General features: G+C 40.8%; 1 protein-coding gene across 1 annotated transcript in view; it reads right to left on the bottom strand.

Moving 5' to 3' along the window:
- Window positions 1-16655: 16655 nt before the first annotated feature.
- The window catches only part of RNF43 (ring finger protein 43), a 56367-nt gene continuing 54948 nt past the window's right edge, over window positions 16656-18074 (bottom strand). Inside the window, exon 10 of the mRNA XM_018569545.1 lies at window positions 16656-17034. The gene's annotated coding sequence lies outside the window, so the exon portion shown is untranslated. The remainder of the gene's footprint in view (window positions 17035-18074) is intronic.

The following is an 18074-nucleotide window of genomic DNA, read 5'->3' as shown; positions in this document are numbered from 1 at the left end:
GTAGTATTACGCTCTCTTTTTCAATAAGGAATCCAGATCAAACAAATATACATTGCCCAGCAAAGTGTTTCTTTCAAAGTTTGCCCAAGCACTTGCAGTCATCATGTTTCCAAATGGCTAGCTCCAACTCTCTCAGCTCAGCTTCCCTGAACTTCCTGTCCATTACAAGATCACAAGGGATAGAGCAGCCTCCAGCAACTGTCCATCTACTAGATTGGAGAAAGGAAGAAGGAGAAGTAGGGAACACGGGGAGGGGAGGGGAGTGTCTTGCCTTGGTGTGCCTGTGTGTTTATGGAGACACACACAGCTTATTAATACACACAAGGGTGGCTCCATAGAACCCTGCAATGGAAAGGAGTCACCCTAGAACAAGATATCAGTGCCAATGCTCAGGGGACCCGCTGATTCTGCAGGAAACTAAAACGTCATCAAGAAGCAGCATCCATTGTAAGTGATGTAATCAGCATTTAAAAACATTTTTACTTTAATATCACTTTAAAGTGACACTACACTCAGGAGTTACATTTTAAAAATTATTCAAGTACCTTTTAAATATTAACAAAAATGTATCTTATTTGTGTATCACTCAGCTGTAGTTCCTCAAATCATCTCTGAATTGGTGCTGCCACTGTCCTTCCTTCTGTAAAGTGGCTACTTTTGTTCCCCATGGTCCCTGTGTGTGTTGTAAAGTAGTCACCGCTCTAAACTCACTCTCTACAATCTCAATACAAATTAGTAAACTAAACATGAGGTTGTAGTCCATTACAGGAGTGAGCTTGGAGTGGAGACTACTTTATAACACACACAGGGACCATGAGGAACATAAGTAGTCACCCTCCAGAAGGAAGGACAGTGTCAGCACCAATTCAGAGATGATTTGAGGATTTACAGCCGAGTGATACAAAAATAAGATACATTTTTGTTACTAGATAAGGTACTTGAAAGCATTTTTGAGATTTAATTTCTGAATTTAGTGTCACTTTAAATGAAGCTGTGGGAGCAGGGAGTGGAGAATTATTCCAATCTCTACATTATTATGTCTGTTAGGAGCTGAGTACACTGCAGATTCTGATATGAAGCAGTTGGTATTGACATTGAAGCAGTACTAGACATGCTGATAAATACACTCGGGGAAGGATGACCTTCTCTTTCTGTCAGTGGTCTACATGTACGGCCATGAGAACTGCACAAACAACCCTAACAACAGGGGAACTGACCATGACAGTCAGCCTGTGTACTGCTCTGTGGGATGTTATCTAAATTGTACATGCAGGTAAGAACATCAGACATTATTCCTGGTACTTGCTACAGAGTGTATACAAAGGTGCAAAATCTTTGCTGTGTGATATACCTAAATGGGACCATACATGTAGTGATTTGTGATCAATGTAGGTACAAGCGATCTTTCCATGATTCAAGTATCCAGCAATGCAACACACACCGTCCTGTTCCATATCTTCCAATTGACTAAGACTATAGTTCAAAAATTAGATCTATCAGTTTATGAATGTAAATGATCTATCAAAACCAATCATTTAATCGATCTGAATTATGATTGTTTGCCGACACACAGCTATTTCATGGATCGACCTTCAACCGAGGCCGATCAAACAAATATTTAAACTGTATTTTGATTTAGACTCGACCTTCAATTGAGTCTAAATCAAACGAGAGCTCGCTACATCGACCGCCAATTTGAATTCAATTTGATCAGTTTAGTGACAATAAATGATCGATGTTATTATTATTATATTGATATGTGTGTGGCCACTATAAGGGTTTTTCCATAGGATTGACAATATGTAGCGACAGTATACTGTACATTTCACCTGAGTGAAGCGCTAGCGTTAGGGGTTAGATTCGATTTAAAGTCGGTCATACATGATTGTACAATCTCCTTCAGATTTAGTGTTTTCAGCAGATTTTATTCACACTTTTTTAGGCATTTTCAGTCCTAAGTATTTTTCTTTTAGTCAATGGAAAGCTAGTTACTAGGAGGAGGAGACTGTTAGGAAAAGACTGACTGTTAAGAAAGACTGTTAGTTAGTGCAAAATTGCGCAACAAAAATCCACGCTATGCGCATGCAAAATTGCACATTTCAGTTGCTCCCATTGAGGTCTAGGGGCAAGAAACACAGACTAGAGCTACACTGGCGACAATAATTACTTACTACGAAAATATTTATTTATTTTATTATTTTTCTGTCAGTCACCTGAACAGGTTAGCGATACGAAGGAAATTTTTAGTAGTTTCATCTTACTAATAAAACTGCTAACAATTTAATCGCTAGATCTGATCTCTAGAATGATCATTAAACAGATACTTCCCTATGGAGCGGGCTACACAAGTAGCATCTTGTAGCGATCAATCACACATGAATGTAGCAATGTGTTACAACTCTCACGGAGCCGGCCTTCTGAACTTCAGCTCAGCGTCTGGACAATGTAACATTATCATTGCTTGCTGGAAGCAGTGCATGATGGGATAGATAGTCTCGAGAAATCAAGATTACATCACATCAAGCAGCAAAGCACATTGGGAATCCAGGAAGTTGATGAAAGTGATGGGCAGACGGAAGGCAGCACTCACTACATAAAAAGGATTTTTTCAAGTAAGCTTTGATTGCATTTATGAAAAACAACTCTAGTATGTATTCCTATTACAATGCTGATGTTATAGCAGAATAGTGTATGCTGGGACTATAGAAATGTGATAAAGTTTAATAGACGCTATTGTTTGAACTGTTTTCTGCATTATCACTAGGGGGCACTAGTCTACACATACACTGTACTGAATGAAAATGACTACAGTGGACATATATACTGTAGTATATGTATAGATACTATTGATATAAGAATGTCTGCCTCTTATGTTAAATCATTATTCTTGGGAACTTAATGGGAAATACACAATTTGTGTTTATTTCTTGTTGCTACAAATTTCTGACTTCAATTTCAGTGGTGACTAACTGCTACTCAGCTCTACATACATTTTTTTCCAGGCAAGATTGCTTCACTTTGATGCAAATCACAGTTACTTTTGTCAGAGTTCATGTATGACCGTCTTAATATACAGCTGCCATGAAGGCGTGAGTTTCTTCTTACTATAATACCTGGGCGGGCAACGTAAGAGTTGTAACAGAGCAGAGCACTGAAAGCTGCCAGCTAGGAGGAAATTACTAATATAGAAGCCTACAGCCAGAAAATTATCTTTACATATCAGTTCAGGTAAATCAATTAGTTGGCCTCCTTAGATCTATAAGACAAAAGGCTACAAATGTAATTATATCCACAGCAATCAATACAAGAGCTATGGAGTCAAGCGGCACAGAAAGAGATAAACAGAGAAATACATGTCCGATGACTCCTATTGCCAGGCGATGCTAAGAGGCTTGGTTACAATCTTGTGCATCCACAAATACACTGAATTTTTGTATTCTAGTATGTTGCTTTTAATAATGAAAGGTTTACCTGGTTGTGATCTGGGACCAAGCTCAGGTAACACATACAAAACATCCTTTTTGTTTTGTAAAATGTAATTATATCCACAGCAACCAATATAGAAGCTATGGGGTCAAGAGGTGCAGACTAAGATAAAGAAATACATGTCCGATGACTGCTTTTGTCTAATTTCCTAGAGAAAGCATGGATTTATACATCCATGCATGGGGCCATGTTTATGTGCCTAGGGGGGCACAAGTGTTCCGTGCAGCCTGCCTGTTAAAATCAATGACCGGATGTGATTGCTCGGATCTTCACGAACATCTGTTCAGGGACTGATGAACGCCTCTGACTGCAGTGGTATCCAGAGCCGTATATGCATTACACTGGGATGTGCGTGAAGTTGTCCTTTAAGTAAAATGTCCAAAACAACTTTTTTTTTTTTTTTTTGTATAAGTCTGGATTGAGAATTGATAATTACTCAAATTAAAGGCAAACAACCTGTGATTTGCAGATGTGCCCGGCTACCCGAGTATACCCATGTTAGCTTATATAGGGAAAATCCTGAGACATCTTTGGAATGCCAATGCCACCCATCAGAATTACATTTGCCAATGTTCACCCAAATTATATCTGGTTGCCGATAAGACATACTTGTTTTGGGTTTGGGCACTGCAGAGCCATATTACAGAATCTTATAAACAATATGGAACAATTACTTTTTAATTTCTCCTTTAGCACAGGGATAAATCTATGGCAGTCATTGTACTGGAAAAAATACTTTTCTTGTGACAACTCTGTCCATGGTGCACCATGCCAGGAAAGAAAGACTTTTCTGAAATGAGGAAGGCCATGGAATGCTGGGAGGAGGTAGATTCTGTTTTAGCTGTAAACTCATATTATAGTGCAAATCATTAACACAAGTACAACTATGCACAACAATGGATCGTAATTATTTCTTTTTCTGCCATAGACTTGGAGACTTTTGGATCTCAAAATGTGCACACAGCAATGGTCACATTGTCCTAAGAGAGAGTCTGAAGTGGGGGTTTATCTGCTGGTGTAGGCTAACATCCATTTTTCACTAAGGGTTTGGATTTCTTTTTAGCCTTTTTTTCTTTACAACTTTCTTCCTGGTTCATTTACAGCTAGCTCAAGACAAATGGAAACTGATACTAGGAAGGAGGCCAGTTCTTTGATGTTTGAAGCATGTAAAAATCCTCAAGTCAACAGAAAAGCATTTCAGCTTGTGAACTGAGAAGGCTGGATAAAATTCTATAAAGACAGGGTGGGTAAGACTAAAAATAAATGAACGAATGTATTACATAGCCATGATTTTTAAACATATCTTTCATTTTCTCTATGTAATAGAATAGTCCAATAAACACAAATTGTAGTTTGAAGAACCTGGGTAGAAATATGAGAAGTTCTATTGCTGACATGTTATGGAGGTGCACATGTTGGGTCTGTTATGTACTTTTAGTATACTTATCCTTTCGGATTTGTTGGCTGAACAATTGCCAGCCTTCCTATGAGAATCCATTAGAAATCTACTACGTGTGGACTCAGGCCTGGACCAAATACTTTCCATGGATAGCACTTTCCAAGTGACCCCACAATGAAGATACTTGGCCTGTCACACACTAATATTTGTTGGAATGCCTTTAGCTTTGATTATGGCACGCATTCGCTGTGGCATCATTTCGATAAGCTTATGCAATGTCACCACATTTATTTCCGCCCAGAGATGCATTCATTTTGCATCTTGTAGTGATAATGGGATAGTCAGACCGATAAGTAAAGTCCTCTCCAGCACATCCCAAAGATGCTCAATGGGGTTAAGGTCTAGACTCTGTGGTGGCCAATCCATGTGTGAAAATGATGTCCCATGCTTTATGAACCACTCTTTCACAATTTGAGCCCGATGAATCCTAGCACCTTGGCGTATGCCCATGCCATTATAGAAGAAAAAAGCCATTGATAGAAAAACCTGGTTTTCTCAAATGTGTTTGCAAAAATGGAAATACACTTTCAGCTGGCCATACACTGCTCAAATTTCATCTGATTTCTGCTCAATCGGCCCAAACTCAAGCGAGGGTTGGCCAGTCTGCACAGCCCTCCTCGACAAAAATCCATTGTTAAATGGACTTTTGCTGAAGGAGCCAGTCCAGAAATTCTTGGCCAATCAACTTCTGCATCCAGTGGCTACGGAATACAATAGCCTGCAAATCCTGCATTCTAGCTGTTTAGCGCAGATAGGGGAATCAGTGGATTTCTCTTCTCCAACCTGGGGGAAGGGGGCTGAATTAAAGAAATTCATAGTGTGTATGGCCAGCTTTAGGGTGGTCGCAGGGGGAAAGTAGGGGATATGTATAGTAATCCCTTACCCACTTGTTGAGTCACTGACCTGGAATAAGCATATGGTTAATTGGTTATCAGATGTTGGGACAATGCTTGTTGTGGGTCAATGTAATAATTAGTAAAGCAAGGATAAGGATGACTGTTACAGAGCAGACACCCCCAAAACAAGTCTTCAGTGACAATTCCCTTATTCCTATCCTGACAAATGCTTTCACAGGCAACAGTAGAAATGTATCACAACATTGGAGTTGATTTACTAACTGGGTGCAGGCTGCTCAGTGAATGTTCATTTGGAAAGTGAAGATAGTAAATAAGGTGAACCTGTATTCATCAGGCAGGGCACTGGACAAAGCTCTAGGGACAACATTGAAGTGAAATGATTTGATACAGAAATGTAATTATAGCAGATTACATTGTATTGTGTGTATTCTGTGTATATTGCATGTTTTCACTTTTGAATTTCCCGCCGGCTCCGCCCCCGCTGTGACGCCTGAAAACGAAACGGAAAGCCGAATGCCGGCATCGGCCGGGCGCACACAGCAGAGGACACCGTGGGCTCGCAGGGACAAGGTAAGTGACACTTTTGTGCAATCCCGAGTGTGGCTCGGTGTTACCGCTTTTGGTACTGAAAATTAACCCCGAGCCACACTCGGGAATACCGCCAGGGAGGTTAAAAAATAAATCATGTGCGAGGGAAATAAAAAAAAAAAAGATTGGTTGATTGAAGTAAACACAGCTTCATTCTATTTACTAAGCTCAGTGAACATGTACTTTGCTACGTCTCTATTCCTAGTAAATCAAACCCACCAAAAGTGGTGAAGGGTTAGAGCTTCTGTCATCTTTTTATTGCCATTATGTATTCCAATGGTGGAGATTTGCCCTCAGGACAGGAATGTGTGGGGGGTTTCTCCAATGGAGACACAGACATAAACAACACTCAGTAGAGTGGCAACTGGCAACCGGCAAACCCAGACACGTCAATCGGATTGTCAGACAGAGAAGCGTGATTCGTCACTCCGGAGAACACGTCTCCACTTCTCTAGAGTCCAGTGCCGGCGTGCTTTACACCACTGCGTCCGACGCTTTGCATTGCACTTGGTGATGTAAGGCTTGGATGCAGCTGCTCGGCCATAAAAACCCATTCCATGAAGCTCTCTATGCACTGTTGTTGTGCTAATCTGAAGGCCACATGAAGTTTGGAGGTCTGTAGCTATTGACTTTGCAGACAGTTGGCGACTTCTGTGCGCTTCTGCATGTGCTGACCCTGCTCTGTCATTTTACGTGGCCTACCACTTCGTGGCTGAGTTGCTGTTGTTTCCACTTTGTTATAATACCACTAATAGTTGACCGTGGAATATTTAGTAGCAAGGAATTTCACGGAACACCTGAATCCAATGATTTGGAGGTGTGTCCCAATACTTTTGGCAATATAGTGTATTTAGGTTGAAGACATCATAATCTGAGATGCTACTTTGATGTCCATGGCCGCATTTACACTTCATTTCGGAGTCTCACTCCCCCTCATTACACCTTATCCTTTTCTCGTACTCCTTCCCTCAGTGGTAATGTTTCTCATCTCATAAACGGTTTAAATCTCAATTTAAAAAAAGAAAAAAAGATGAGTTGAAGTTCAGACCCTGGTGATACTGATAGAGAAGTCAGGGCAGTATCCTGCCTGGAGACAGATAAGGGACTTCTAAAGAAAACAAAATTGTGATAACAGTTCCTGTTTAGATGAGCAGATGATTACATTCAACGCTCATCGGTATGCACTTAGATAAATATTGCATGAACATCGTCATCTTTGGCTTCATCGGGTTCTAAAACTGGTTGTGTCATTTATAGGGACTCTTATAGAGGCATACACTGATTTTATACCCTCAGGCCGCTGAAGTTACATTCATGAGTGTATCTTAATTCAATACATGGCAAATTGGTGACATTATTATTATTATACAGGATTTATATAGCGCCAATAGTTTGCACAGCGCTTTACATTATAAGGAAGACATAACAGTCACAATACAATTTAAGACAAGATGGTAAGGAGGGCCCTGCCCCTGAGGGCTTACAATCTAAAAGGGAGGGGCAAGTGATACATGAGGAGGTGACATGTAATCCCCTCCAACCCACACATGCAGAGATGGAAGAAAGAAATAACAGTAGTTAGGCTTCGCAGTCTAGACATAAAGGTTGTGATCCCACCATGATCCAATCGTCCATTGCAACAATTGTTGTTTAAGGGTATTCCTAAATGCTCCTAAGTTGAAAGAGCTTGAAGGCTGACGAAAGGGAGGAGCTCCCTGAAAAACATTCCAGACACAAGGTGACGTCTAGAGTGGGTGGAGTTTTCATACTGGGAGCCAGTGACCCCTTCCGCTTTGAATAGAGCATGGCGGGTGGTTTCCAGCTATCCATCTGCCATTGGGAATCAGTCCAGGGCGAGTTGTTACCAGCTCCAATGTGATCTTTACCCTTTACATGTATGTTTTTTCTTTTCGCTTCCTCTCTCCCACGGGTCTCTTGTGAGTGCAATACCTATTGCTTTTATCTTAATAAACCATACTTTTTTTCAACTTACTGCTATTGGTTCCTTTGCTCTGTGTCCTTTTTCCTTTTTTTAGCTTTTTCTGTTGGAGCTCACACTCCTCTCCTTGCATACTGGCAGCATTGGACGTTTGGTTACATAGTTTAATCTTTTGGGCTACCTTCATGCTGAGCATGTTCGGCTGATACGAATCCACACGAAGCAAGCCGATGTACGGCTTATTTCAGCCGATATACGGCTGAAATCAGCCGTACCAGCCTGAAGTGAATAGCCGAACAGTGTTCGTTTCACTTCACTTCTGAACGGTCATTCACTCGGCTGCCCTCGGCAGCTTTGTGAATAGACCCCTTTGTATCCTGTTCAGTATATCTTACCAAGGAGATACCCGTTTGGATTTAGTGGATACATTTTCGGCAGATGAGAACTTGTATTTCCTTATTTCTTACTTTTTGGTGTTAACCATGTGTGTGTCATTTCAATCTATCATGCAAGCTGCACACAAGTGGTATGTCATATCACTTTAAAAAATGGACAGCTGTCTCTGTACCTTACCTGGAATTCTTGGGGAGACATCTCTTTATTCATGGGTAACCACACACATTTCTGGTTGTGGCTCACCGTAGTCTGATCATCATATTGTCTAATGAAGGGACCCTGAGTGGTTACGAAACATTGCTTTTTGCCTGTGATTTCATGATCAACCAATGAAGTTTTAATGATGACGATTTTGGTATGCTGGTGACTTACTCTGTCACCCTAGCCTGAGTCTACCAATGTTTGCATGGTGTTAACCAAAATACCACAATTTGCCAAGACACAGCCAATACTGAGCCTATTGTCATCTATGTATAAATTGTTCTCCTACAAATACAGGACACAAAATACTTGTGCATACAAATATGAATGAGGGAATATCCTTGTGCATTGTGTGGTGTGTTATTAACAAGATGAATGAACTGAGTATGGCCACTTCTAGTTGATAAACACATTAATGTTTGGTGTAATAAGGAGAATGAGACCTATTACATAACAAGCATTTTTAGAAGGGGAGGTCAGCAGTGGTTGTTCTTCTCAACACAGGTTCCCTTAAAAAACAAAATAAGTATACCTAACCTTCTAATTTTGGTTCTGGTTGGCATACAAATCTGGAATAGAATACCACTTAAATGACATGCTTCAATAGGATATACAGCTTTGAGGTATTTCAGATGCTACCATCACCAAGGCCGGTAAACAGATACATTGCTATCTTTGGACAGATAGGGACCTTGCGGTCTAGATTGCCATAAAACTTTGTATCCATTCATTTCCAACTAGCTGTAAGCTTTTACTCCTAAAGTGACCCGTGTTTCCTGATGCTCTTTTGTGTTACTGTGGATACTTTTGCAGCCCTGAGGCAGTTTAGCTGTCAGATTGCATCAGATATGACAAATGAGAGATTAGTGCATACTCTGTTCTGGGATGAAATGTGTAATGTATCTGCTTGTGAAATTACACTCAGTCTGTAGTGGTATAGTGATGCTGGTACATGTCATAATATCTATTTATGGAGGTTACAGGATGAGCAATGTTTTTAATATACAACAGTAAATAAGGGCTTGTGGTGGGCTGCCTTCTTGGAGAGCCGGCGTGTTTCTTTGTGTGTGGGCATCCATTTAATAAAAAGAACTACAGGTGAAACCACAAACTTCATAAATAAATATATAGAGGGAAAAGTAATTTACTTATTTCATTTTTTGGATGCCATTGTCGGGAATGCAAAAAATAATCCATAATATTTTCAGCCTCTAGAAGGAAATGAAGACAACTAGTCATTACAAACTCCTCCAGTAATGGTTCCACCCAACCATCTTTTTATTTGAAAGTGTGAATCCATCCCAAACTTTTGTTTATTTCGTTTTAGAGATGGAAATGATCAGAACCCATATCTGGTTTCTAGTCCTGTCCTGGGCTCTGATAAAGAAATTCCCTCTCACCCCGTCTCTTTGATAACAGATTCAATAGACAGGAAGTGGGGGTAAATCTCGACAGCGGTACGGACAGAAATTGCATGGATCGCCATAACCTTTTTTTCAATGTGTCCATATTGTAAATCAGTATTTCCCTGTTTTCTCTAGTAAAAAGTAGAGGTGCACCAAAATGGAAAATTTAAATTTTTTAGGGTCTTCGGGGAAATATTAGGGGTCTAAACAGACCTCTGATATTTCCCTTTTAAAATAGAGGACTTTGTGTCCTCAATCTCTTTTTCTGTATCCCGTTATCAATGAACAGGAATCCTCCGAGTGTTCCTGTTCATTCATAACTTGAGGACATTGCATGTTTACTATAACCACAATGATGAATGAACAGGAAGTGATGTAGATCACTTCCCATTCATTCATAATTGAAGATATAGTAAACATACCATATCCTCAATTATGTACAAACACTCAGCGATCACGGAGTGTTTGTACCTCGCTCTCCTCTCTGACACGCTGTCACAGGAGGCTGAGCGGTGCAGGGAGGAGAGCTCAGTCTCCTGTGACAGCGCAGGCTGTCTCCGCCCACACACCGCTCTGCTGGACTGTGATAGGAGGCTGATCGGTATAGGAAGGAGAGACGTCCGCGGCTCACAGCGCTCTGCTGGCTGTCACACTTTCTCTCCTCCCCGCTGGGACACAGAGCAGCGCCCACCGGGGAGGAAAGAAACCGGGGATGCGCCGATGTATCGGCAGGAAAATTGCACTTTTGGCATTGAGCCAAAAGTGCCATTTTCTGCCGATATGTTTCGCCGGCCGATATATCGGTCCATCCCTAGTAAAAAGTAATCTTACTTCGAGAGCCCATTCACATGCATGCACAAATGTGCCCTCATAGATTCCCTTTAAAAATATACTAAACTACACTGCAATAGATGTGAATCAGACACATTGGAAAGATTGGGATTTCTGCTTGAAATGCATTTTCTTTCCATGAATTTATTATGTTTTACTACAAGAAAGTGTGAAAGGGCCATCAAAGTACCACGGCTCAGAGCAAGGTCTGGATCAACAGGGGTGGGGGAATGGTGTGTGTAAAAGTGAAGTTCCACTGTTCCAGTCAAAATTGAGAAAACCCCTCTATAAAAGTTTGCTTTGTGTTCCTAATGAAAAATAATGTAAAAATATATATATTTCCTACCTTTCAGATGTCTGTGTAGCAGGCCTTCTCATGTTCCTCTCCCAATTTCAGTAACAGCAAACGCGCACTGTCCTATTAGAAAGACTTAGGACAGACTGAGCGTTTCCTCATTAACATACAGAGGGGAATTTATCAAAACTGGAGCAGCTGTGCCTGGCAACCAATCAGCTTCTCTCTTCAGTTAAGATTTAAAAATTAAAGAGAGAAGCTGATTGGTTGCCATGGACAGCTGCTCCAGATTTTGTCTGCTCCAGTTTTGATAAATTCCCCTCTCAAAGTCTTCAGGACTTTAACCCTTTGTGAGGACAGACGGTCCTGCTCATCTAGTGACAATGAAAGATGTCAGCAGAGTAAAGACAGGGTTAATAAAATAAAAAACTCCCCACCCCCCATGACTGTGAAAAATAAGCAGGATTTTTCAGTCCTGGAGTTAACAGAAAGAACACCTAAATAAAGGTAAGCTAAGATATGGTTAAGTAGGTGTTATTCTATTGTGGCTACAAAGAGCTATACATGGTTAGATTCTAATTGTTCCACTTTCCAACCAAATGGAAACAAAATCTAAGAGGATTCCTCCAGCCACACTAAACAACGAGGATTTGTGGAATCTCTGCTATGGCTACTGTATTTTCACCTGGCTCCTTCAGTTTCGGAATTGAACAATATTGGGTAGAAGGGCCACGCACTGAGCAAATATAATTCAAGTACTGCTCAAAATTTGCTTAGTGTACAGCCAGCTTTAGGGCTCATACTTTCCACAATGTACGCTATAGTAATGCACTATATATGTGTTGCTGTACATTGAGCTCCATTGTTCATTGCACCGCAACACACATACTGTATATATCACGCTATTTTGCACCTCAACATACAGATGCAAATGCCCTGAGGGTTGTGTTTTATTGTATTGTATTGTATAACAGAGCAAGACCTATTTTTTTGTACATTGAGGTGTGTTCATAGCCCTCTTTTTCTGTACACATCACGTCTATTGCCTTTTTATTGCACTATAAAATATGAAGAAAAAGATCTAATCTTCTTCTGTATTACAAAATAACAGAGTAAAGGATGAATACAATCTAGTATTATACTACATGGATCTTACAGCACAGGCAGGAAGAAAGAAAACATATCTCTGTAGGGTTTAGGGTCACTCTGCACACGTGCTGAAAGCCTCAATGCCAAGATCAAAAGAACAGTCTTTAAACAGTACGCGCTGTGTAATGTGTGCTCAGAAACCTTAGTTAAACCATAATCTCCGGTTTAAAGTCCCAAGTTAAAACGAGATAAAGAGAGATAGGCAAACAGTTAATTGTGGAGGATTATGCATTATGATAAGAGCAGAAAAAAAATGTTCCTGAAGAAAAAATGCTATTAAATCTGGAAAGTTCAAACACAGCAGTGTGCAGGCAGCTTGAAGACTATTTAATGCTTTGTAACATCTGGAAAGGAAAAATCAGCATGCTAATTCAAGAATTTAACACAGCAACACCGTCCAAGGAACGATCGCTTTTTTTATATCCTCTTCTGACTTAAAGGAGACCTGTGTAGAGAAAATATGTAGGCTGCCATTGCTGAAATCGGGCAGCAATGTTATCCAGTCTTTAACCACCAGCTGACCAGGTGTTACACCCCCTTCCTGGCCAGGTCATTATTCAGTATTCAGCGCTGCAGTACTTTGACTGACATTTATTCCGTCATGCAACGCTGTACTGAAATTAATTTTATACCATTTTTTGGGGACAGATAGAGCTTTCTTTTGGAGGTATTTAATCACCACTGCGGGTTTTATTTTTTACTAAATTAAGGAAAAATTACTGAAAAGTTTGAAAAAAAAAAAAAGTTTTTTTTTTTAACATTATGTTAGGAAACAATTATTATTACCCAATTTTTTGGTAAAATATAAAAGTCGGGGTCACGTCGGATAAATAGACACCAAACATGTCAAGCTTTAAAATTGCGCGCACCCGCAAGATCACAAAAAACGACCATACCCAGAATTGACATAGGCGACGCTTTAACAGCTTTTACCGCTCATCAGTTTAGTGTTTGTTTTTACTATACATCACTTCCGCATTCTGATAGCGGAGAGGGGATGGAGGGAGATTGTGTACCGATCAGCCTCTGATCCCGTCAAAGAGCCACTATGCTGGTCCCGGGCTCGCACCGGGCACAACGGAGGCCGGGACCAGCAGGGGGAGAGGGGGATACACACATGGACTGGCACCTATATGCATCGCTGCCTGTTTTTAAATTTAGGCAGTTTCCTGCGGTGGGCGGTCCTGCCGGGACATTTAACTACGCCCGCTCAGATCTAGGAAGTTTCCGGCCGGCATGTCGGGAGTGGTTAAAGTAATTATAAAGTCAAAAGGTTTTCATGCTTTTTCGAATGCTGATTAAATCACCGAAAATGAATGCTGCTTCTTGATGTTTAAAAGTTTTACCTTCCTGCAGAATCAGCTGCTCCCCTGCCTGGCAGGGTCCTATGGAGCCACCCTTGTGTGTGCTATTAAGCAGTCTGTGTCTCCACAAACATACAGATACAGCAAGCCAAGAGACTTCCTTGATTCTCCTTTCTCCCTTCTAATATATGGACAGCTGGTGGAGACTGCTCTGTTCCTTGTGAACTTGTACAAGGCAAGAAGTTCAGGAAAGCCAAGCTGTGAGAGTTGGAGTCAGCTGCTCGGAAACATTACAACTGTACTGTAAGTGTTTGGGAAGAAATACTTTGCTGGGTGATGTATATTTGTTTGATCTGGCAGTGTACACAAGGCTTCTTTATAGAGACATCAGGGGTTTAATTGTCCTGCTTATGTCTCCCTTTGTTGCTGACTATGGAGATTAGGGGCACAAAGTCCGCAATCTTTCCCCCTAAAACGCTAACCTTGCACTGAGCATGAACCTGGAAGTGCTCAGGACTAAAGACATCTGTATTATAGGCTAATTCCAGCCACATTTCTAGATTTTTAAAAAACAAATTGGCATAGAGGGAAAAAAGTTAGAGCCTCTGTCAGGTTTTGATCACCGTCTGCGTCCCTATTGGTAGGGTTTACCCTCACTTTGATCTGGACTAATTATTGAAACGTTTGGGGTTTTATACTACTTTAAAGTGGAATTCCAGGTAAACGATAAAAAAATATATATGGGGGACTTTTACCTTTTTGTCCATTAGGCCCCTTCACGTGGCTCTCTTATCAGATCTGCCGGTCATCTTTTCAGGCGAACCTGATCAGAAGCTCAATGTAACGTTCCGGGCAGTTGGATGTAAGTGGACATGTGTCTGTTTACATCCGATTACCTCCAAGTCCGTCTAGGTCCAGAAAAAAAAAAACTCAACAGAGTTCAGATGCGAGGCACACATGTCTGCTTACATCTGACTGCCCATATTCCTAACATGGGTGCGGTTAGTTCAGTTTTGTGATGGAGGAATAAACTGAACTGAGTCATAAGTGACATCCATTCCATACTGCTCCGATCAGCAGGGGATCTGTGCACGGATCTGGAAGAAATACACAAAGGAGACCGACATTCAAGTAAGAATACACATGGCGTGTATATACAAAATGTTTGTTTAACCCGGATCTTAGCTTTACTATTGACTTTGTATGTCCCATGATATTGCACAAATGTTTGTGTGATTTGTTTTTTCATAGAACACTTTAGTCATTACGAGTTCACACAAATACACAATATCCTTCATTTTGGCAAATATAACTAAATCTTATTTGAATAACAATGTATACACTTAAACGAGAACTACAGCCAAACCTTTGTTTGGCATTAAACAGGTTGGGGATGCTTTGAAAATAAATGAACACAGGTACCACAAAACATGTCGATGCTTCAAGCAATAGAGAGGGGGTGTCTGTTGTATTTAAAGAAGTAATCAGGAAGTAATGTGTAGTAACTCGTTTTACAGAGGTCATCCATCAAAGTCTAAACAGGTCCATTCCTGCATAGGCAGCCATTGGGCTTTATCTTAACCCTCTGATTGCCATTACTGTCCTACATCAATGGCTATCTAGCAGATGGTGCAGCCATGGCATAAGGTACATGGTCATGGCAAGGGTTTCTCAACCTAACTGTACATTGATTTTGCTGCGGCGGTCTCCTTCTGATACAGGAAATGTTTTTTTGTGTAACCAGGTACAGTATATATTGCCCCAGTTTCAAGAAACACCTTAAAGCCAGAGCAACTTGTACCTGGATGGAGAAGTCGTTTAGGCCTCATTCAGAGCTTTGCACTTTGTTGTCATTTTCTGTTGAAAGTTGTCATTCTTGCATGTGATCACTGTGATAACCAGACACAGGGCACAGAGCAGGGCTGATTGGCCCTGCTCTGTATAGTTTTTTTTTCTCATTTTAGTTGTAATCTGTCCGGTTCGAGAGACTTTTCTTCACTTCCTGTCCTGTAGATGAAACAGGAAGTAGGAAGAAATCCCTCTAAAGCGAGGTAATTCCCTTTTTAGTGGTCACCGGAATAAGTGTCCTCATTATAAAGAATACCCTGTCCTGGTGACAACTCAACCCCTCACTATTATCAAGTAATAAAAACAAATATTGGCTTTAGATAGAAGTTACACTCCTGCCAAGTTAATCCCATTGTGAGAGCCCTCGTCATCTTTTCAGAAAGGCTTCTCTTCTTTTGTTTTTTGGTTCTTGTTATGCTCGTGTGTTTCAAACATGCTCATCTAAAAAGAAAAACAATTGGCAGCAGCCCAAGGAATGACCAGGACGACACAAATCCATAGGAAATTTAGCTTCATTAGTTCTTCAATGAACCAGTTTTCTTATAAATATAATACTTTTACACATATACAAAGCATATCTTATTATACAATTCTGTACATGGCACTAGAAAGGCACAAGAGCTTACAATCTTCCCTTTCAGGCGGAGACATACAAAAAGCAAAAGACCATCTTTTTCAGTCTCTAGATCTGAGCTTGGTTTGTATTGGCAGTACCTGAGAAGTCACTTATGGTAAAATCACCACTTTTAGGTACCTGCGAGACCTGTATAGTCGTCTTGTAAAACAACAGCCGCCACATGAAAGTGAATGGTTTGCCCCATTGAACTTGCGGCATAAGGCCAAACTTGGCATTGAGTCCACAGTCTTAACGGTGAATCGGTAAGTGCAAAATTATGATTCCAGTGAACTGTTTAGCACACAATACACATTGGACTGGCAATATAAAATGACTGGTGATTGGCCTGTTCAGCTGCATTTTTTGGAATTCCGTTAGGTGCGGAATGCTTCAGTCTTGGCAAGTAGTATGAATGGTATGCTCAGAAGATCAACAAGGCTGTGCTATATGCAACTAGCCATACATTCACAGACCAATAGTGGTCACGTCTTCCTTTAACATACTCTAAAGTCTGATGATTTCCTTTAGAGGAGCTGCAGAGTAGTGCTTGTAGGTCACTGATCCCGTGAATGGCACTGCTATAGAAAGAGAGCTTTCCAGGCACTCTGATTTGATATTGTATAGATTTAAGGAGCTCTCAGTCACATCACAGGAAAATTCTACAACAAAGAAAAGACAAAATTAATCTACAGTACAAGAGTGATTCAATTCAAAGAATAGCAGAAGCACTGACAATTGGAGATGAGGCTGGGCTTGGTGCAAACGTAGTTCATCTGAGTTCATCCAAAGCCACTCAAAACTGACAGCTACCGCTTCCTTCTGACCCAATCATTTGCTCAGCAACACACTTTCTGCCACATAGTTATATACGCCACAAAGGCGTGAGGAATGCCCATGCTGCCACTGATTGGGTCGGGAGGAGGGAGTGGCGGTCACAGTTTTGAGCAGGCTTGGGTGAACTTGGTTTGCACCAAGCCCAGGCTCATCTCTACTGACGACATGGTGACACAATGTGAGGTGCACTTGTAAAATGGCAAATGAGAAAAATAAAATCTGCAATCCAATTTGCCGTTAAGTGCAATCAAATACTTCTCATCACTTTACTATCTTTTTTTACCTTAGTAAGGAATGCCAACATACATAGGAGTGGATTGGTACCTAAAAAGACAGGATAGATTCCATAGAGGAGGATATTTCTGGTTCAGAGCCGAGACCCTTCCACTCTCCATCTTCTTCCTAGCAGCTGTCATAAATATGTGACAATGTTGTCTATGTTGGAGGATGATCTCATTAGTGACAGCTTCCAGCTATTAGAGATCCTAGTGTTTGCACAGCAGACCAAGGTGTTCACTACTGTGGGCTCCACTGGTAATATGGACAGAGCAGTGCCTTTCTTATGTTACTACATGGCAAGGGGATCGGCTCCAAATGGGAAACACTGGGATTTAAGTGGCACTGTTGGTAAAGCAGAAACACAGCGGCTCCAATGTAATTAGGCAAAGCATTTAGCCTGCAAACATATCAATTGTAAAAACCCAGCTCCAGTTTATTTTCACGTGGTAAAGGATTAGAACCTCTTGCATGTTTTCTCAATTTCAGTATCCTGATCTGGGAGATTTCTCATTTCCTACCTGACAGGTGATTACACAGACCAAGAATTATGGGGAACAATTCATGAAGACACCTCCGCCCCCACCCC

Source organism: Nanorana parkeri, unplaced genomic scaffold, assembly GCF_000935625.1.
Source record: "Nanorana parkeri isolate BGI_ZX_2015 unplaced genomic scaffold, ASM93562v1 scaffold1351, whole genome shotgun sequence".
In the NCBI taxonomy this organism is placed as follows: Eukaryota; Metazoa; Chordata; class Amphibia; order Anura; family Dicroglossidae; genus Nanorana; species Nanorana parkeri.
Note: the sequence above shows the minus strand (reverse complement) of the source record. Positions and strands in the feature narration are given on the sequence as shown.